Consider the following 22,489-nt stretch of genomic DNA (forward strand, 5'->3'; position numbering starts at 1 on the left):
CTGCCGGACGCGAGAAGCCCTGGGGCGCCCGGGGGCTGGTCGGAGGCGTGGGGCGGGGCTAGGGTCCCGGCGGACGTGGCCGCGGAATTCCGGCGTGTGTGGGGGCCGCGTGTGCGTGAAGGGTGCGGGCCTGCGTCGAGAGTGGAAGTCGGCGGGGCGCTGGGAAGCTGTCTGGAAGTGAGGCGGGGCAGGTGGTTTAGGGCTTTCGGGTGGCTTTTCTCTGGGTCCGCATTGGGTCGCCCGCCTCCAGATCTCGAGGGCGGCCTTCCTACCCTCTCAGCCTTGGCGCTCTGCGAAGCAAGTGGGACGGAGCCGGACTGCAGCCCCGGGGCCCCGCGGCGTCGGGATCCGCCGGCGCAGACCCCGTTCTTCCAATGCCAGGAGCTCCCAGTGTGGGGTAGAGGGCGGGACGTGGGATGCTTGACAAACCGGTAACATCACGGAGACTCCCAACTCTGCAGAGCAGTTTCCAGCCTGTTGGAATAAACGCTCCACCGAAACAGAGCTCGAGTGTTTAAGCCGTGGCACAGTTTTTTCCTCTTGAAAGTTACCATTCGTATGAACGTTTTAACTTGTACCAAAAGTAAGGACCCGCGATTGCCCTCGGAAAGTTGCCGAGGAAGGTTTCCCGGTTGAAATGGAGATGAAAACGAACATGCTTAATATTTGCTATCTCACTGCCGGACTGGAATGGTAACTAATTTTTTTGAAAACCTGTTGGGTTTGTGTAATAAGTAATAAAACCTGAGTTTTACATGACTTCTAGGGTTTTTAGGGAAAACTGAAGTCTCCCAAATGTATGCTGTAATGTAATAAAGACAGCACCAATAGGCAATAAATAGCAAGGATCAAATTATGGCAAATAGAAATGGTACTATAATTAGTATTTGGAGCCAAGGCCGCAGTACGCACTCCTGCATGTAATAGTCAGACTTGCATGCATTGGTGAGGGGTTAGGCCTTCCCCAACCCTTGGTATGGGTTCATTCTTGTTAGACGTAGACCAATAAAAAAAAATTTTTAAAAAGAACTCTTGGTTTTCATTACTGTATTACTGTTCAGACTAAAGGATCACCACTTTTACCTCAATTGTAATTGGCCCAAGTATAGTCAACTAGGGAAAACGAAACATCAGTCAAAGTGAAGTAGAGGGCCTAGTGGAGAACAGGGAAGCGGATCTGGTTTCAGATCTCAGCTCCTGAATACAATAAATACAGTAAAGATAAAAACTTGGTAATGTTACTTCATTTCTTTAAGTTGGGGATTCATGATCTATACAATGGTTTGTGTTTTGTTTTTTATTTTTTGGTGTTAAATTTTATGAAAACTGCATTACCTAAGGAGGTTGAGGAAGTTTATTAATTTAAAAATGACTTTCAATCTTTACCTGGTTTTTAGTCTACAAACTGTTAAACACTTTAGTTCATTTCACCTTTTTTTTTTTCTTTTTAAATCCAGGTGTTTCCTAAACTGTTCTATGGAACATTAGTCCTTTGCAAATGTTAATGGATGCTTTGTGGAAAAAATTTCCGGCATCAGTACTGGGGAAACACACACCTGCTGCTGTGAGGTTTTTGGAGGTACATCTGTGTAGCATTCTTGCTGAAAACACAGCCTGAATCTGTGAGGAATACCCAGATAAATTCACAATGTGATCTATTTGGACTTTTCAGTATAAGATCAAAGCACAGAAGAAATAAAAAGAAAGGACGATCTCAAGTTAGGGCAACTGAACTGGGTAGGATTCTGGATTTTTTTTAAGTTTCAGAAGACTTTTGTGGACAATTGGAGAATTTTGAACATGGAAGCAAAATTAAATATATTGTTGGCTTAAATTTCTCAGGTATGATAAATTGTGTTTATTACAAGAATGCTTTTATTCTTAGGAGGTGCATGTTCAAGTCTTTAGAGGAAAGATCATGATATCTGTTTGGGAACTTCACTCAAATAGTCCCTGCTTAAAAAAAATATATATATATGTATGTAAAGAGAAAACAGCCCTGTGTTAATTATGGTTCTAGGTGAAGCGTATATGAATGCTCTTTTCACCCTTCTATAGACTTGAAATTTTTAAAAATTGAAAGTTGGGGAATAAAGTATAGCTAGCAGATACTAGTTTTTCCTTTTTTTTTTTCCTAACTAGCAATTACTTTAAAAAAATAAAATATACTGATAACATTTAATTATTAGAAAATACAGAATTCATTTATATATTAGAAATGAATATAAGAAATTTATTTATTCAGTTATATAAGAAATACTAGTTTTCTTATACTCTGACCTTGAGGAATGGCGTGCTATGTCTAAGAACTATAGGAGATTGAGAAATGACCTCACTCTTTAAGGCATGATATTGAATCTACACTGAGGCCTGTTCACTAGAGTAAGGTTCGGGTACATCAGTCATCCCTGCTCTATACTGTGTATGTTGCATTAGAATTTTAACAATATTAATGAATTCTTATAATCTGTTAATAGTTTTTAAAATTGCTCATTTATTCCTACAAATATTTCTTTACTACTGTGTGCCCAGGCACTGTACTAGGTTCTAGAGATAAAACTGCCATCAGTAAATGTACAGATAAAGTTCCTGCCCACACACAGTTTACATTTGGGGAACAAGAAAGAACACAGAGTAAAAGGAAATACCTATCAAATGATAAGTGGTATGTAGAATAACAAACTAGGGTTTAGAGATTAGGGGGCCCCAGTAAGGGTGGGCAAATACTACATTATGTAGGGTGAACAAAGACGACCTAACAGAGAAGGTGACATTTGAGCAGAGATCTGAAGGAAGTGAAGGAGTGGTAAAGTGCAGACTCAGAAGGGGACAGCATGCTTGGCATGTTTCAAGAAGAGCAAGGAGACCAAAATGAATGATGATAAGTAAGAGGGAGAGTTGTAGGCGATGGGGCCAGAGAGGTAGATGAAGCCAAATTATTAATATGCTTTCAGATGAGTTTTAGCTCCTTTTTGAATAGACTTTCTGGGAAGCCCTTGCTGTAGTGCTAGCATGTGTAGAACATAGTGACTGCTAGCTGTTTTTGTATTCATTTTCTGTTTCACAAACTTAGTGATTTAAAAGAAGACAGATTTATTATCTTATAATTCTGTGAGTCTGAAGCGCAACATGGGTCTCACTGGGGTAAAATCAAGATATCGGCTGACTGCATTCCTTTCTGGACAGAATCCTCTCTAGGGAAGGCTTTGTTGCTTTGCGTTTTCCTGCTTTTAGAGGCCACTTACTTCCTCAGCCTGTGGCCCCTTTCTATCTTCAAAGCCATTAACATTGGTTAAAGATTCTCCACTGTTAAGGATTCCTGTGATTAAATTGGACACACCCGGATAATCCAGGTTAATCTGTCCATACCACAGTTCTTAACCTTAATCACATCTGCAGAATCCCTTTATCCTTATAAGATAACATTCACAGATCTGGCAATTAGGGTGCGAACATCTATGGGAGGAGCATTCTTCTTACCACAGTCCATCCTCTGACCCCCAAAGAGTCCTGTCTGTTCACATACAAAATCTACTCACCCCCTCCCTCAATCCCTCCAACTGTCAACATATTACAGCATTTCATCTAAATTTCAAGATTACCAGACCTCATGTAAAGTATTTATAGGTGCATGGCTCTGACTATAATCCATCCTGGGGCAAAATCCCTTTCCATTTATAGACTTGGGAAGCAAGAAAACAAAATGTCTGCTTCCAAAATGCAAGGGAAGAGGAGGCACGGAGGAGCAATTGCAGCTGTTCCCATTCAATAAGGGAGAACAAAGAAGGGAAAAAAGTCACCAGTCCCAAACAATGTCAAAATATAATCAGGCAGTCTCCATTAAGTTTCAAGGCCAGGGAATAATCCTGTGGTTCTTGGTTCTGGTCTCTGGGCTCATGGCTCCACTCTGGGCACTGGGAGTCACAGCATGGACATCTTTGTGTGGTTATTATTGTGCCCATCACAAGCATCGTTGTTAGATTTAGTATTTTATTTTATTTTTTTTACTAATCTTTAGCAGTTCCTCAGCTCTTAAGTTTCTTCATTAGCCCCAGTCAAGAGGTTAATTACCTTTACACAAATACAAAATCAGTACTTGAGGAGTTCACCCCATTTTTAAGGAACTTTATTGTACATCATTTCATGGTAAATGCAAATATCCCATCCAATTTCTCTTAGATGAACAAGGATTTACTCCCAATCTTATATACAGGTCATATTTTCTTTATCTGCAGTTAATTTATTCTAAAACTATTGATTTCTGAAAAAAATAAAAATAAAATTATTGATTTCTTTCAGGCCCAAGGGTACCTATGTTATGCTTCATTTTATGGGATAGGCAAAGTTTTACAACTTCTAAGGCCATCACTCTTGCCCTTTAAGGACACTGAAAACTCATTTCTGCCTCCCAGCAGGTGGCAGCAAATCAATATTCGATAAGGTGCAGTAAAATTGCTATAATTTTCCTGTCCTGATAAACGTTCTGGGTATTGCAGACTGTGGCTTTTCCTAGCTAGAAGAGTATAAAAAGACTGTTGTTCCCAGATTATAAGAATTTATATCAATGTATCAACTACTTGGGAGAATGTATTTAATTTATGTGACTAAATTTTATTATGTAGTTATATTAATATTCATTGTCTCTCACAGAACCCAAAGTCCATTTGTAAGCAGTTTTCTTGGAATAACAATAATGCTCATATGTTCTCTCCATAGATCAACAATAACTCTCCATAGCCATTATTTGGCTAATATTCATCAACACAACACAGCATTCAAAATTGATGGGAGACAGATAAAGTGTTCTTAGAGGAAATATGTATAGCTCTTTTATAACCTCTTTAAAAAAGAATAGCTATTTAATGATCTAAGTCTAGGTCAGCAAAATGATCCATGGGTCAAGTTTGGGCCAGAGTCTGCTTTTGTACACCCTATGACGAAACTCTTAACAGAGCTAATTTAAAAATAGAGACAAATTATCAGTATCTGGAATAAAAGATCACTAAAGATCCCACAGACATTAAAACACTAGTTCTTGGGGCGCCTGGGTGGCTCAGTGGGTTAAGCCTCTGCCTTCGGCTCAGGGTCCTGGGATTGAGCCCCACATCGGGCTCTCTGCTCAGCGGGGAGCCTGCTTCCCCCTCTCTCTCTCTGCCTGCCTCTCTGCCTACTTGTGATCTCTGTCTGTCAAATAAAAAAAAAAAAAAAACCTAGTTCTCAACTGGAGGTGTTTTACCCCCCAAGGAACATTTAACAATATCTAGAGACATTCTTGGTTATCACACCTGGAGAGGCTGCTACCAGCGTCTGGTGTGTGGAAACCAGGGATGCTGCTTTGCACAGGACAGTTCCCACTGCAATTTTCTAGCCCCAAATATCAATAGCACTGAGGCTGAAAAATTCCAATTAAAACCACAGAGGGAAAATACTACAAATTTAGGTTAATAAAATTTGATAGCTTAGAAGAAATGAATAAATTCTTTGAAAAACAAAACTGACTGAAGAAGTAGAAAATCTTAGTAGTTCTACATCTATTACAGAATTTGAATTCATAACTAAAGAACACTTTGCAAAGAAAATTCCAGGCCCAGATGCTATTGCTGGTGAATTTTACAACATTTAGAAAATACATGCTGTCAATCTTACCTAAACTCTTGAAGAAAACAGAGGAAGTGAGAATATTATCCCAATTTTGTAATAATAGCATAACCATGATAGAAATATATCTGACAAAAACATTAAAAGAAAATACATAAAATACTAGCAGGTTGACCCTAACAATAAAGGATAAAAGACAATAGCCAACTGAGTTTTTTCCTAGAATGCAATTTTTGCTCAACATTTAATAAATTAAACAATGTAGCATACCATATTAACAGAGAAAAAATGTTGTGATCATTTCAAGAAACTTAGAAAAAGCATTTGACACAATTTATGCCAATTCATTTGGAAAACATCCATAAAACTAGAAATAAAAGAGGACTGGCTTCATTTTATAAAGAGCATCTATGAAAGACCAATAGCTACTATCATGCTTGGTGTGAAATATTCAACGCTAGGGTTAGGAAAAGGTTGGAAATGTCTGCTCTCCTCACTTCTATTCAACTTTGTATCAATGGTCTTAGATACCGCAATAGGCAAAAATAAAATTATACAAGGTGCAAAGATTGGAAAGGAAGAATAAAACTATTCACAAGGGTCTTCATAGAAAATTATTTTTCTTTATTTTTACTTTTTATTTTTTTAAGGATTTTAATTATTTGACAGAGAAAGTGCGCACAAGTAAGCAGAGTGGCAGAAAGAGACAGAGGGAGAAGCAGACACCTTACTGGATCAGGGAGCCCTATGCAGGACTCCATCTCGGGACCCTGGAATCATGACCTGACCCAAAGGCAGTCACTTAAACCACTGAGCCACCCAGGGGCCCAGAAATTTATTTTTAAAAACTATTAAGTACTTCTCTTTAGATTAATAACTGTCCATGTAGAAAAATCTTTGAATTCTACTAGAATGAATAACTGAAATTAGTGCACTCAGGATAACCTCGGTATGCAGAAATCAGTATTTCTATATATTAGCAAGCAGCAATTAGAATATGAATTTTAAATATAACATTTAAAATGGCATTTAAATACCTAGGAATAAATGTAATGAAAGACAGGAAAGAACTGTACTACTCTGAAACATTGCTGAAATGAAAGACCCAAATAAATGGATAGTGTGGGGATCTCTCTTTCTTTTTCTCCCCGCCTCCGCCACTGCCCCCCCCCACACACCTGTGCACCAGAACATATACCAAGAAAGACTATATGACTATATTCTGGGTTATAAAACCCAATAATTGATTTGTAAGGATTGAAACCATGCAAAATATGTTTCCAGACCACAATAAAATTAAAATAGATGTTAATAATAAGTTTCTGGAAAATCCTCAAATCTCAGTAATCAAAGACATAGATTTTCTAAATTGCTGGCCACAGAAGTTTGGTTGACACTGAAGACATGTTTCTTCTCTCCACAGCCAGTTGAATCACATAGCAATTGAGTGTGGACACATTAGTACCACATTCTGACCAACTGCGCTAAGCCAGCACTGCCCTGAGATTGGAATAGGTTGCGAGCAACTGTAGACGGCTGTTATATACTTAAATCTTGCACTGGAACAGAGTTACAGCATATTTAAGATTCATGAGATCATTCCCATTCCATGCTTTCTTTCCCTCACAGCCTGAAAATACTGATGAAAAATCTGGGAACAAGACTGTGGGTGTAGTTGACAAAACAGAAAAGGTGTTCCTGGACAGATTTTGATGAATTTAATAAGTGGAAAGATAATGAACATAGACTATATTTGCATAATGGCATAACAAAAATTCATTGAACGAAGCTAGCTCTCTGGGGAAACCACACTTTGGAAATTGAATGTAAGACTCTGCTCCTGGCAAGACTATTCTTTCTATCTAAGGATGCACATGGTTTTCGGGGTGGGGGGGGCGGATACCTTACATGCTTTATTCTCACTGATCTTAAATATCCTTCATTCTATTTTTCTGGAAATAATTAAAATTCATTTTCCAAGAGGAAAAAATTTCAAGCATCTGGAGTCATCCAAATGTATCTCTTTCCAGGATTTATAAAAGCATACAGTTCTCTTTAATAGACCTTGACAAAGATTTGGGACTATAAGTCATGTTTAATTTTTTTTTTTAAGATTTTATTTATTTATTTGACAGAGAGAGACACAGAGAGAGAGGGAATATAAGCAGGGAAAGTGGGAGAGGGAGAAGCAGGCTTCCCGCCGAGGAGAGAGCCCGATATGGATGCTGGGATCATGACCTGAGCTGAACGCACTGAGCCACCCAGGTGCCCCAGTCATGTTTAATTTTAAAAGGTTTTTTCCACCCTTGAAAAGAATTTTAGGTTATCTCCCCCCCACTATTATTTATTTTGACTATCAATTGTGGTTAATTTAACCAGATAATTTTCAAATTTCACTTTGTAAGAATAGTTTAGAAGAATTTTCTTGCCAGAAGTTTCCTCCTTTTTCTAAAAAGGCATTATTATTTAAATATTCTTTCAATATCCACCTTTTGCAGTTTTTAATTTCATGTTACTTCTGATCATTCTAAAGATAATTATACCATTTTGGTATAATGTTATACCATTTTGGCATAATTTTCTAAAATCTCAGGAGACGTCTTCTCTGATACTCATTCCATTCTAGATTTGAACATAAAGAAAAAACCAAATATGATGGTTTGTTAACAGTAAATCATAACTGATATTATTGAGTTATTTGATGGCCATTGTGCTATTATCATAATAGTAATTTTTCCTCTCAACGTTCCTATGAGATAGATACTACTGGTATCCCCATATGTATGAGGAAGTTGAGACTCAAGGAGAGTAACCAAAGTGCCCAAGGCCATATCATATTGAGTAGGAAAGCCAAGCTTTGAGCTCTTAAAAATGACTACAGTGTTCACGTAATCCATGATCGGTGTTTACTAGTTCTCATTTTGCTGTGCTTTAAATAAAGTAGCAGAACTACTGTTTCAGATCCCCCAACTTATTATGACTGTAATTTCAGGGCTGGCTCTCTCTAAAATGTACTGTAATGGCACCTTGTCTTCTTCTACGTAGCAGGTTTTCCAGTGTGATACTCAGTTTCACCACATGATGGTGCCAATGAAGTGAGAAGCCTCATGCTGCTACTATTTGACATTAGGCTCAGACCTAAATATAAATGTCAACAGAAAATAATTAAAGGTGTTAAAAAAAAAAAGATTAAAAAAGATTGGCCACAAAGAATTACAGTCTAGAATATCTTTTCAAAACATAAGGAATGAAAAGATCATAGCTATAAAAAGGGTAAGAGTAACTGACTCATAAAAGTTAAAAATAAAAAGATAAAAGATGAGCCTTTGTACTCATAAAGAAGTATGTGGGACAGATGTCAGAGACTTCCCACAGGAAGGAAAACACGAAAGGAAATGAACTAAATGAGAGCAGGTGACTTACCAAAAAAAAAAAAAAAAAAAAAAAAGAGAGAGAGAGAGAAGAAGAAAGAGAAGGGAAAAAAGAGACCAGCTGTATAGTGATGTAGCTCCAGGGTCAAATGGTAAGTGTTCCAGTAAGATTCCACAGTAAGTGCAAATGCGGTAGCAAAAGCAAAAGCCAGAGAGTAAGGATTTTAGAGAACCTTTTAATAGACATCACGATTTCTTTTTCCAACCAAGATATGTATTACTATTTCTTCCCTTGCAATATCAAAGATATAACTTACTATGGAAGGAAGAAGCACTGTTTTTCAGAAATTTACCAAAGCAAGTCTGGATGCATCCTGCTCATTAAAGCTATTCCAGTGACTCAAAATGTGAGCCCTGGCCAATCCGCATCCCTTCAAGTTGTTATAAATGCAAATTCTTTGGCCCCATCCCAGACTGAATCAAACTCTGGGCGTGGGGCCCTTCAGGTGCTTCCGATGCAGCTGAAAGATCCAAGTCCAACTGCATCACTTAAGAAAAACAAAAGAAGAAAAGAAACCCATCAAAACATTATTAATATAGAGATATTGAAAATTATAATATTAAAGGAGTATTAAGTAAATCATGAAATGTCGTCAGGGTATTTAAACAAGTTTGATGGATAGTTTTTAATCATGGAAAATATATATCCTTGTGGAGAATTCAGATTACAACATTGATCTCAATTATGTAAAAAAAAAAAAAAAAAAGGTTAACAATGGCTGCCTTGGAGTGATGGGATTATATACACCTTTCTTTTCTGCTGCTTTATATTGCAGGTGCTGTTTTCAAACTTTCTATAAGGAGCCATTTTACAAAAAAAATAATAAATCTTATTAATGATTTTTTTAAAAAGTAAAAAAAGGGATACCTGGGTGGCTCAGTTGGTTAAGCAACTGCCTTGGGCTCAGGTCATGATCCTGGGGTCCTGGGTTCGAGTCTTCATAAGGCTCCCCCTGCTCAGCAGGGAGTCTGCTTCTCCTTCTCCCTCTGCCTGCTGCTCCTCCTATTTGTGCTCTCTCTCTCTCCTTGTCAAATAAATAAATAAAATCTTTTTTTTTTAAGATTTTATTTATTCATTTGACAGAGAGAGATCACAGGTAGGTAGAGAGGCTGGCAGAGAGAGAGAGAGAGAGAGAGAGGGAAGCAGGCTCCCCGCTGAGCAGAGAGCCCAATGCGGGACTCGATCCCAGGACCCTGAGACCATGACCTGAGCCGAAGGCAGCAGCTTAACCCACTGAGCCACCCAGGCGCCCCAATAAAATCTTTTTTTAAAAAAAGTAAGAAGAGAGACTTTCTGAAGTCAAAATACTATTTACAGATTATATTCTTGCCTATTTTTTTCTCTATATGTGGTTAATTAGGAAGAAATTGACACAGTGACAGTCCAAGGCATAAGGAAGAAAGGCAGTCATGATTTTGCTTAGTGGAGAGACAAAGCACAGAAAGACCACAGAGTTGATGTATCAGTGTTGAAATTGGTACAGGAAGTAAAAATTTGAGAGGGAGAGAAAATAATCTTTTTACATACAGTAACCATGTGCTTTACTCTTTCAAGTATCATTAGTGAAAATACTAAGCATTCTAACATAAAGAAAAATGTCTTCAAATTTAAAAGATAATAGGTTTAAACACATTAGCCCTGAGAAAGCTTCTTATTTTGTCCCTATGCCATTTGAATTAATGGCCTGACAAATCAAGTAGGGGAAAAAATCCCTCATATGACTAGTTTTAAAGATTGATATCTATGTTTATGAATATCCTGAATATTGCACCCTACATATGATTCTTTTCTTGACAAATGCCTGTGAAATATGTGTTAAAACTGGTAAATAGAGTAGGCCACAAAAACTCAGTAAATTTTTTTAAAATCTGAAACTAAATAGGCCACACTCCCTAAAAATAATAAAATACAATCAAAATCAATAATAAATAAAAAAACAGGGGAAAAAGGAATCGTTTGAAAACGGAGGAGGGAGGGGCGCCTGGGTGGCTCAGTGGGTTAAGCCACTGCCTTCGGCTGGGGTCATGATCTCAGGGTCCTGGGATCGAGTCCCACATCGGGCTCTCTGCTCAGCGGGGAGCCTGCTTCCTCCTCTCTCTCTGCCTGCCTCTCTGCCTACTTGTGATCTCTGTCTGTCAAATAAATAAATATAATCTTTAAAAAAAAAAAAAAAGAAAACGGAGGAGGGAAATGACTCCAAATAAGTCTTAGGGTAAAAAGGAAATCAAAATTTCAGAGAAGGCACATGTGAAATAATAGAACTAATGGGATGCTCCCAAAGTTGAAGTCAGAAACACATTTATTATTTAAATATTTTCATTACCTAAATAATAAAACTTAAAGGTAAATGGAGTATTCAACTCAATAAATTAGAAAGAATTTTTTTTGGTTGTTAGATTTTTTTTCAAAAGAATTTTTTTAAAAAATCATAAGAAAGCAAATAAAGGTGAAATCAGTAATTAAAGAAATAAAAACTATTGGAGGCATAAATGGAGGAAAAGTACTACAGAAATGCTCTAGAAAATTCTAATTAAAATGCACACACACGCACACACACACATTAAGAATGAGGAAGAGAATAGAAACACAGGTTGAATATAGTTTTTTAAATTATAAAATGAGACTTATCTTTCCAGTTATATGGCAGGCTACATTATTCAGGCCAACCCTCCCAGCTAGAGGGAAGAACAACTTAAAATAATGGATAGCACAAAAAACCAGTTCTTAAAAGTAACATAGACCTCCTATGAGACAGTAAGGCATTTCCAGGCCAAAATCTAAATAGAGAGGGACCCCAGAAATGTTAGCAGAGCACTTCAGTTGCTTTGCCCTAAGAACATTTGCTTACCTAGGCAAACTTTCACTTTAATGGCCTTGCAGAATGTGGATAATAGAAATCAAAGCCCAGGGTTTTCTCACGGTGAAGATCTAGATAAAGCCAAGATACTCTTGAATAAAGCCAAGATACTCAAGGGATATTCCCTTGGTCCAAGGATGAGTCAAAAGTTAACCTAGTCCACTTCTGCAGGAAAGGTTGTCTTAGCTCTGAGCAGAGCAGGGATGGGAAATAAAAACCATCCCTGAGAAGTTTTAACCAGATGAATGCATACCATAGTTACATCACCAGAGTGGTTCCAAAACCCTTATGCCATGAATTTAAGCTGTTTCTGAACTGATAGTGCTCCAGTGTACCAAGCAGAGACGAAGGATTCCCATAGGAATCCTTAAAAATAATTTTCCAAGGGAAAACAAAAAGCAGTTCACAGTCAAAAGTAATGGAGTGTCACGGGGAAATCACGAAGAACAAAACCCAGCAGAAACTACAAACTGCAGAAACAAAAAACATAAAATGAATTTAGCTATTCAAATTCTTCAGGGACAGATAATACAATTACTATGCTTACTATGTTTTAAAAAATGAAAAACAAGTTAAAATATCTTCAGAGAATAGAAAACTATAAAATACAAGCTAATATATATGCAAGAGAACAAAACAGAACCTGTAGAAATAAAAAACAAAACACTCAAATGGAGATTTAATAACATATTAAGAATTAGTGCATTTGAAAAAAGAATTAGTGCATTTGAAGATAGATAGGAAAAGAAAAAAAGAATTAGTGCATTTGAAGATAGATAAGAAATTATTCTGAATACAGAGATACAAATAAGTATTAAGTATAAACGAGAGTTTATGTAACATGGAGCTTAGAGTAATAAAGTCTATCACACATCTAGTATCAGTTCCAATTAAAGAGGAGAAAAAAAGAGATGTGGCATGGTAATGGCTGAGGATTTTCAAGAAGTACTCAAAACACTCAGAGTAAATCTCCACTGAGAAACACAGTGTCACTGCAGAAAAACTTAAAACTTAAGATTTTAAAAGAAGCCAGGAAGGGGGGTGGGGTGGAAAGGACATATTCAAAGGATCTCCAATTAGATTGACAGCAAGTGATGAAAACCAATACATAGTGAAATATCTTTAATATTCTGAAAGAAAATCACTACTGATCTAAAATCCTATATCCAGTAAACATTTTTAAACAAAAAACAGAGAGAGTTTACCACCACTGTAAAATTCCAAAAAAGAAATTGCAAAAGATATAATTTGGACTGAAGGGAAGTGATTTGAAAGGAAGAGTCAGCTAGGCAAAAGGAAATAAAGGCCAGAGGAAGGGCCAAATGGTATGAGTAAGTATGAACAAGTATTGTGTGTTTCAAACAAAAATAATGTTTAGTGGAATGAAAAACAACTTAGACTTAAAATCTATTAAAATAATGAAATCTTATTTGGCACAAGAAGTAAATGGACTTAAAATCGTTTTAGGTCCAGTGCCTGGGTGGCTCAGTGGGTTAAGCCTTTGCCTTCGGCTCAGGTCATGATCTCAGGGTTTTGGAATCGAGTACTGCATCGGGCTCTCTGCTCAGCGGGGAGCCTGCTTCCCTCTCTCTCCTCCTGCCTCTCTGCCTACTTGTGATCTCTCTGTCAAATAAATAAATAAAAATCTTTTAAAAAATTGTTGTAGGTCCTTGTAGATAAATATATTGATTTAATTTGGGTTTCCATAAGTTAAATATTTGTATTGTAATTTTTATGTAAAACAAATGGGGGAAACTGAAGTGATAAAAATGACCTAATCAACCCAAAAGTTCCAAATGTAGAGAAAAAGAAACAAGAAATAAATTCAAAGCACAAAATAAAATGGTAGCTAATAATGAGTTACACATATAAGCCCCTTATCTATTAGGAATTATATTTAATGTAAGTGTATTAATACTCAAAAGATAGATTGTGAAACTGGATTTTTTAAAATCAAGCCATATGCTTTTTACAAGGGGCAGATCTAAAACGTGAGGATACAAAAGTGTTGAAAGTTGGAGAGAGAGACAAGATGGCAGAGAAATAGCGGACTGAAATGATAGGTAGCAGGAGTTCAACTAGATAGTTATCAAACCATTCCAAATACCTACAAACTCAACAGGAGATCAAAGAAAAAAAGAGCAGCAATTCTAGGAACAGAAAATCAACCACTTTCTGTAAGGTAGGACATGTGGAGAAGTGAATCCAAAGTGACAGGAAGATAGACCACAGGGGGTGAGGGCGGCTCCTGGCAAGTGAGAGAGCAATGGAACACAAAATCAGAACTTTTAGAATTCAGCTCCACTGAGGGACATCGCTCCAGGGGCTAAGTGGGGGTGGAGTCCTCACAGGGACAGTGTGGTCTCAGGACCTGCAGAGTCACTGAGGGTGACTGAGTATGGCAGAACTCTCAGATATCAGAGCAGAGAAGCCAACTACAGAGACAGAGCCGAGGAGTGAGCTCGCAGCTCAGGGTTACCTTAAGCCATGATCCAAGGCACAGTCAGGCCACTGCTTTTTGAGCAGGGACCCCACAAGTGGCAGATCTGGGGAGACCCACCTTCCTCCTCCAGAGGAGCAGTGTGGCAGGAATTTCCTGGGTTTGGAGACTCCAAACCGGGCTGTGTGCCAGAGACACAAATGCTTAGTCACAGGCCAGGTGAGCCCATAGTGCAGCCGGAAACCAGGGAGATGGGAGGGACTGACTGTTTTTCTGAGAGCACACTGAGGAGTGGGGCCCTGAGCTCTCGTGTCCTCTGGGCTAGAGATTGGGAGGCTGCCATTTTCATTCCCATCCTCCAGAGCTCTATGGAAAGTGTTCAGGGAACAAAAGCTCCCAAGATTGAACCCAAGCAGATTTCTTAGGCTGGCCCCTGGCAAGGGCAGCACAATTCCACCTCAGGTAAAGACTTTGAGAATTACTACAACAGGCCCCTCCCCCAGAAGATCAGCAAGACCATGCAGCCAAGACCAAGCTCCCCAGTCAAGGAGAACAGCAGAACTCCAGAGCTGGGGGAAAGCAATGCATGGAATTCATGGCTTTTTCCTCATGATCCTTTAGTCTTGCAAAGTTAATTTTTTTTAGTTTTTTTTCTTATTTTAACTTTTCCTCTTTTGTCTTTTAACGATTTTTAACTAGTTTATCCTAACAATACCTTTCTTTAAAAAAAAAACCTTTTTAAACCTTCATTATTATAGTCATATTTTACCCTTCATTGTATTTAACCTTATTTTTTTTTAATACATATAGGTTTTGTTTTTTTTTCTAAAACATTTTGGGATACAATTTCTTCTAATAGATCAAAATATACCTTAAATCTAGCATAGGGCTTTGTTCTAGTCTCCAGCCTGAGCACATCCTCTCCTCTTTTTTTTTTCCCTTCTTTTTCCAACCAATTTATCTTATCAATTCCGTTTTTAGAATTTGTTTTAAATTTTCATCTTTACAGTTCTATTCCATCCCTTCTTCATGTTTACCCTTATTTTTGTATATATGTAAGTTTTTCTTTCTTTAAAATTTGAGAGGTAGTTTCTTCTAAGAAACCAAAATACACCCAAAATCAAGTGGGTGGCTCTGTTCTATTCACCAGTCTATATATATATATATATATATATATATATATATATATCATAAAAGAAATATATAATAAAATTATATATAATTATATATAATATATTATAAATATTGTATATCATATAAATATGATATATAAATATATATTTATAAAAATTATATATTTATATATAATAAAAGAAAAAATATATTATATAAAAGAAATTTCATTTTTATATATAATATTTCTTTTTACCCTTTCTTCTCCCCCCAGTTTGGGGTCTCTTCTGATTTGGTTAGTGTACATTTTTCTGGGGTCTTTGCCACCCTTTTAGTATTTTATTCTCTCATTCATATATTCTTATTTGGATAAAGTAACAAGGTGTAAAAACTCACCACAAAAAAAAAAGAACAAGAGGCAGTACCAACAGCTAGGGATCTAATCAATACAGACATTGGTAATATGTCAGATCTAGAGTTCAGAATGACAATTCTCAACGTGTTAGCTGGACTCAAAAAAGGCATGCAAAATATTAGAGAAACCCTGTCTGGAGAAATAGAATTCCTTTCTGGAGAAATAAAAGAACTAAAATCTAACCAAGCTGAAATCCAAAAATGTATTAATGAGGTGCAATCAAGAATGGAGGCTCTTACTGCTAGGATAAATGAGGCAGAAGAAAGAATTAGTGATATAGAAGACCAAATGATGGGCAATAAAGAAGCTGAGCAAAAGAGAGACAACTACTGAGCTACAAGGGGAGAATTCAAGAGATAAGTGATACCATAAGATGAAACAATATTAGAATAATTGGAATTCAAGAAGAAGAAGAAGAAGAGGAGGAGGAAGGTATATTGGAGCGAATTATTGTAGAGAATTTCCCTAATATGGCAAAGGGAATAAGCATCAAAATCCAGGAGGCACAGATAATCCCCTCAAAACCAATAAAAAATAGGTCCACACCTCATCATAATAGTAAAATTTACAAGTCTTAGTGACAAAGAGAAAATTCTGAAAGCAGCTCAGGACAAGAAGTCTGAAACATACAATGGTAGAAATATTAGACTGGCAACAGACTTATCTACAGAGACCTGGCAGGCCAGAAAGAACTGGCATGATATATTCAGAGCACTACAAGAGAAAAATATGCAGCCAAGAATATATCCAGCTAGGCTATCATTGAAAATAAAAGGAAAGATAAAAAGCTTCCAGGACAAACAAAAACTGAAAGAATTTTCAAACACAAACCAACCCTACAGGAAATATTGAAAGGGACCCTCTAAGCAAAGAGAGCGCCTAAAAGTAGTAGACTAGAAAGGAACAGAGACAATATACAGTAAGAATCACCTTACAGGCGATACAATGGCACTAAATTCATATCTTTCAATAGTTACCCTGAATATAATTGGGCTAAATGCCCCAATCAAAAGACACAGGGTATCAGAATGGATAAAAAAACAAAACCCATCAATATGCTGTCTACAAGAAACTCATTTTAGACCCAAAGACACCTCCAGCTTTAAAGTGAGGGGATGGAAAACAATTTACAATGTTAATGGACATCAAAAGAAGGCTGGGGTGGCAATCCTTAGATCAATTAGATTTTAAGCCAAAGGCTATAATAAGAGATGAGGAAGGACACTATATCACACTCAAAGGGTCTGTCCAACAAGAAGACCTAACAATTTTAAATATCTATGCCCTTAACCTGGGAGCAGCCAACTATATAAACCAATTAATAACAAAATCAAAGAAACACATCGACCATAATACAATAATAGTGGGACTTTAACACTCCCCTCACTGAAATGGACAGATCATCCATGCAAAAGATCACAAAGGAAATAAAAGCCTTAAATGACACACTGGACCAGATGGACATCACAGATATATTCAGAACATTCCATCCCAAAGCAATAGAATACACATTCTTCTCTAGTGCACATGGAACACTCTCCAGAATAGATCACATCCTGGGTCACAAATCAGGTCTCAACTGATACCAAAAGTTTGGGATTATTCCGTGCATATTTTCAGATCACAATGCTCTGAAGCTAGAACTCAATCACAAGAGGAAAGTTGGAAAGAACCCAAATACACGGAGGTTAAAGAGCAGCCATCTAAAGAATGAATGAGTCAACCAGGAAATTAAAGAAGAATTGAAAACATTCAAGGCAACAAATGATAATGAAAACACAACTGTTCAAAATCTGTGGGACACAGCAAAGGCAGTTCTGAGAGGAAAATATATAGCAATACAAGCCTTTCTCAAGAAACAAGAAAGGTCTCAAGTACACAATCTAACCCTACACCTAAAGGAGCTGGAGAAAGAACAGAAAAGAAAGCCTAAACCCAGTAGAAGAAGAGAAATCATAAAGATCAGAGCAGAAATAAATGAAATAGAAACCAAAAGAACAGTAGAACAAATCAACGAAACTAGGAGCTTGTTCTTTGAAAGAATTAATAAGACTGATAAACCCCTGGCCAGACTTCTCAAAAAGAAAAGAGAAGGACCCAAATAAATTAAATCCTAAATGAAAGAGGAGAGATCACAACCAACACCAAAGAAATACAATTATAAGAACATATTATGGATAACTGTACACCAGGTAATTTGACAATCTGGAAGAAATGAATGCATTCCTGGAGATGTATAAACTACCAAAACTGAACCAGGAAGAAATAGAAAACCTGAACAGACCCATAACCAATAAGGAGATTGAAGCAGTCATCAAAAATCTCCAAACAAATAAAGAGCCCAGGGTCAGACGGCTTCCCAGGGGAGTTCTACCAAGCATTTAAAGAAGAATTAATTCCGGGGCACCTGGGTGGCTCAGTGGGTTAAAGCCTCTGCCTTCGGCTCAAGGCATGATCCCGAGGTTCTGGGATCGAGCCCCGCATCGGGCTCTCTGCCGAACGGGGAGCCTGCTTCCTCCTCTCTCTCTCTCTGCCTGCCTCTCTGCCTACTTGTGATCTGTCTGTCTTAAAAAAAAAAAAAAAGAAGAATTAATTCCTATTCTCCTGAAACTGTTCCAAAAAATAGATATGAAAGGAAAACTTCCAAACTCATTTTAGGAGGCCAGCATCACCTTGATCCCAAAACCAAAGAACACATCAAGAGATTTACAAACCAATATCCTTGATGAACACAGATGTGAAAATTCTCACCAGAATACTAGCCAATAGGATCCAACAGTACATTAAAAGGATTATACACCACGACCAAGTGGGATTTATTCCTGGGCTGCAAGGTTGGTTCAACATCTGAAAATCAATCAAAGTGATATAATACATTAAGAAAAGAAAGAACAAGAACCATATGATACTCTCAATAGATGCAGAAAAAGCATTTGACAAAGTACAGCATCCTTTCTTTATCAAAACTCTTCAAAGTGTAAGGATAGAGGGTACATACCTCAATATCATCAAAGCCATCTATGAAAAACCCACGGTGAATGTCATTCTCAATGGGGAAAAATGGAGAGCTTTTCCACTAAGATCAGGAACATGGCAGGGATGTACACTGTCACCAATGCTATTCAACATAGTACTAGAAGTCCTAGCCTCAGCCATCAGACAACAAAAAGAAATTAAAGGCATCCAAATTGGCAAAGAAGAAGTCAAACTATCACTCTTTGCAGATGATATGATACTTTATGTGGCTTTTCCACATAGAGATGTATAAACTACCAAATATATATATTTATACTTGTACAGGAATTCAGTAAGGTGTCAAGAGATAAAATCAATGCACAGAAATCAGTTGCATTTCTCTACACCGACAACAAGACAGAAGAAAGAGAAATTAAGGAGTCGATCCCATTTACAGTTGCGCCCAAAACCATAAGATATGTAGGAATAAACCTAACCAAAGAGATAAAGAATCTGTACTCGGAAAACTATAAAGTACTCATGAAAGAAATTGAGGAAGACACAAAGAAATGGAAAAGCATTCCATGCTCCTGGATTAGAAGAACAAATATTGTGAAAATGTCTATGCTACCTAAAGCAATCTATGCATTTAATGCAATCCCTATCAAAATACCATCATTTTTTTTAAAGAAATGGAAACCTAAAATTTACATGGCACTAGAAAAGACCCCAAATAGCCAGAGTAATGTTGAAAAAGAAAGCCAAAGTTGGTGGCATCACAATTCCAGACTTCAAGCTTGATTACAAAGTTGTAATCATTAACACAATATGGTACTAGCAGAAAAACAGACACACAGATCCATGGAACAGAATAGAGATCCCAGAAATAGACCCTCAACTTTATGGTCAACTAATCTTTGACAAAGCAGGAAAGAATGTCTGTCCAATGGATAAAAGACAGTCTCTTCAACAAATGGTGTTGGGAAAATTGGACAGCCACATGCAGAAAAATGAAACTAGACCATTTCCTTACACCACACACATAAATGGACTCAAAATGGATGAAATACTTCAATTTGAGACAGGAATCCATAAAATCCTTGAGGAGAACACGGGCAGCAAGCTCTTCCACCTCAGCCACAGCAACTTCTTCCTAGAAACATCGCCAAAGGCAAGGAAAGCAAGGGCAAAAATGAGCTATTGGGACTTCATTGAGATCAAAAGTTTTTGCACAGCAAAGGAAACACTCAACAAAATCACAGACAACTGACAGAATGAGAGAAGATATTTGCAAATGACATATCAGATAAAGGGCTAGTATCCAAAATCTATAAAGAACTTCTCAAACTCAACATCCAAAGAACAAATAATCCAATCAATAAATGGGCAGAAGACATGAACAGACATTCTGCAAAGAAGACATCCAGATAACCAACAGACACATGAAAAAATGCTCATCACTTGGCATCAGGGAAATACAAATCAAAACCACAATGAGATACCACCTCATACCAGTCAGAATGGCCAAAATTAACAAGTCAGGAAATGATAGATATTGGAGAGGATGCAGAGAAAGGGGAACCCTCCTATACTGCTGGTGGGAGTGCAAGCTGGTGCAGCCACTCTGGAAAACAGCATGGAAGATCCTCAAAGAGTTGAAAATAGAGCTATCCTATGAACCAGCAATCACACCACTGGGTATTTCCCCTAAAGATACAAATGTAATGATCCAACTGTAATGTGCCCGAATGTTTATAGCAGCAATATCCACAATACACCAAACTATGGAAAGAACCGAGATGTCCATCAACAGATGAATGGATCAAGAAGATGAGGTGTATATATAATGGAATACTATGCAGCCATCAAAAGAAATGAAATCTCGCCATTTGCAATGACATGGTTGGAACTAGAGGGTATCATGCTGAGTGAAATAAGTCACTCAGAGAAAGACAATTATTATGATTTCCCTGATATGAGAAATTTGAGAGGCAACCTGGGGGGTTTGGGAATAGGGAAGGAAAAAATGAAACAAGATGGGATCAGGAGGGAGACAAACCATAAGAGACTCTTAATCTCACAAAACAATCTGAGGGTTGCTGGGACGAATGGTTAGGGAGAGGAGAGGGTATGTGATATGGTGAGTGTTGTGAAGTGTGTAAGCCTGATGATTCACAGACCTGTACCCCTGGGGATAATAATACATTATATGTTAGTAAAAATAATTCTTAAAAAAAAAAAGAAGAAAATAGTGTTAAAAGTCGGAAAATTGGCAAAATTCAAATAAGGTATGTGATTATATAGTATTATAGAAATATTATTTATAGTATTATATAAATATAGTATTATATAAATATTAATCTCCTGGTTTTGTTAATAATGCTATGGTTATGTAAAATGTTCTAATTTGGGAAATCTTAGTGAATCTTTTATGGGAACCCTTTGAACTATTTTTGCAACTTTTTTTTTTTTTTTTTTTTTTGAGGATGGGGAAGAGACAGGGGAGGAACAGAGGGAGCAAGAGAGAATCTTAAGCAGGAGCCTGACTCAGGGCTCGTTCTCACAAACTTGTGATCATGATTTGAACTGAAATCAGGAGTTGGATGCTTAACCAACTGAGCCACCTAGGTGCCCCATTTTTGGAATTTTTCTAACAGTTTTAAAAATTACTTCAAAATGAAGTACATATGCAAGTCTTATGATGCAATAATGCCACTCACAGGTATATATCACAATGCAATGTTTGCAGTCATGTCCTGAGAGACATGTATAGAAATGTTCAGAGGCATCTGGGTGGCACAGCCGGTTAAGTGTCCAACTCTTGGTTTTGGCTCAGGTCGTGATCTTGGGCTCATGAGATCGAGCCCTGCATTGGCCTCTGCATTCCGCATAGAGTCTGCTTGAGATTCTCTCTCCCTCTCCCTTTGCCCTTTCTGCTTGTGCTCTCACTCTAAAATAAATAAATAACTCTTTTTTTAAAAAGGGTTCACAGAAGCATTATGCCCTAAAATAGAAACAAATGTCCATTAACGGTAGAATAGTGATTTTTCAAATAAATAAACGGCTACAAGAATGAACACTAATGAGTCACAACAACAAAATACTTAGGGAAAGAATCTAGACATAAAATCTTTATGCTACATGATTGCATTTGAAGTTTAAAAGTAAGCAAATTACAACATTTGTGGATACATACCTGGGTGGGGAAACTGAGGGGAAAAAATAGAAAAGTGATTCTTTTAAAAGTCACTATTATGGTTACCTTTAGGAGTTGGAGGAGATTGGGTTTGGGGAGAGGAATGAGGAAGCTAAGAGAAGGCTTGGAAGGTCTGTGCCCCTTCCCAATATACTCTGCTCTATGCATCTCCTCATCTGGCTGCTGATTTGTATCCTTTACTCTGTCTTTTTTTTTTTTCTTTTTAAAGATTTTATTTCTTTATTTGACAGAGAGACACAGTGAGAGAGGGAACACAAGCAGAAGGAGTGGGAGAGGGAAAAGCAGGCTTCCCAATGAACAGGGAGCCTGATGCGGGGCTCGCTCCCAGGACCGTGGGATCATGACCTGAGCCCAAGGCAGATGGTTAATGACTGAGCCACCCAAGTGCCCTATCCTATCTTTTAGTACACTGTCAAGCTAAGTGTTTCTTTGAGTTCTGTCACCCTAGCAAATTAAAAGACC

General features: G+C 37.5%; 1 long non-coding RNA gene across 1 annotated transcript; it reads left to right on the forward strand.

The window, feature by feature from the left end:
* The first annotated feature begins 20 nt into the window (after positions 1–20).
* Positions 21–2,109, forward strand: LOC123391558. The gene is made up of 2 exons (XR_006606254.1): positions 21–693; positions 1,458–2,109. It is a non-coding gene; the product is annotated as an uncharacterized LOC123391558 (long non-coding RNA).
* Positions 2,110–22,489: the final 20,380 nt, after the last annotated feature.

Source organism: Mustela putorius, unplaced genomic scaffold (assembly GCF_011764305.1).
Source record: "Mustela putorius furo isolate JIRA1106 unplaced genomic scaffold, ASM1176430v1.1 tig00000242_pilon_pilon_pilon, whole genome shotgun sequence".
Classification (NCBI taxonomy): Eukaryota; Metazoa; Chordata; class Mammalia; order Carnivora; family Mustelidae; genus Mustela; species Mustela putorius.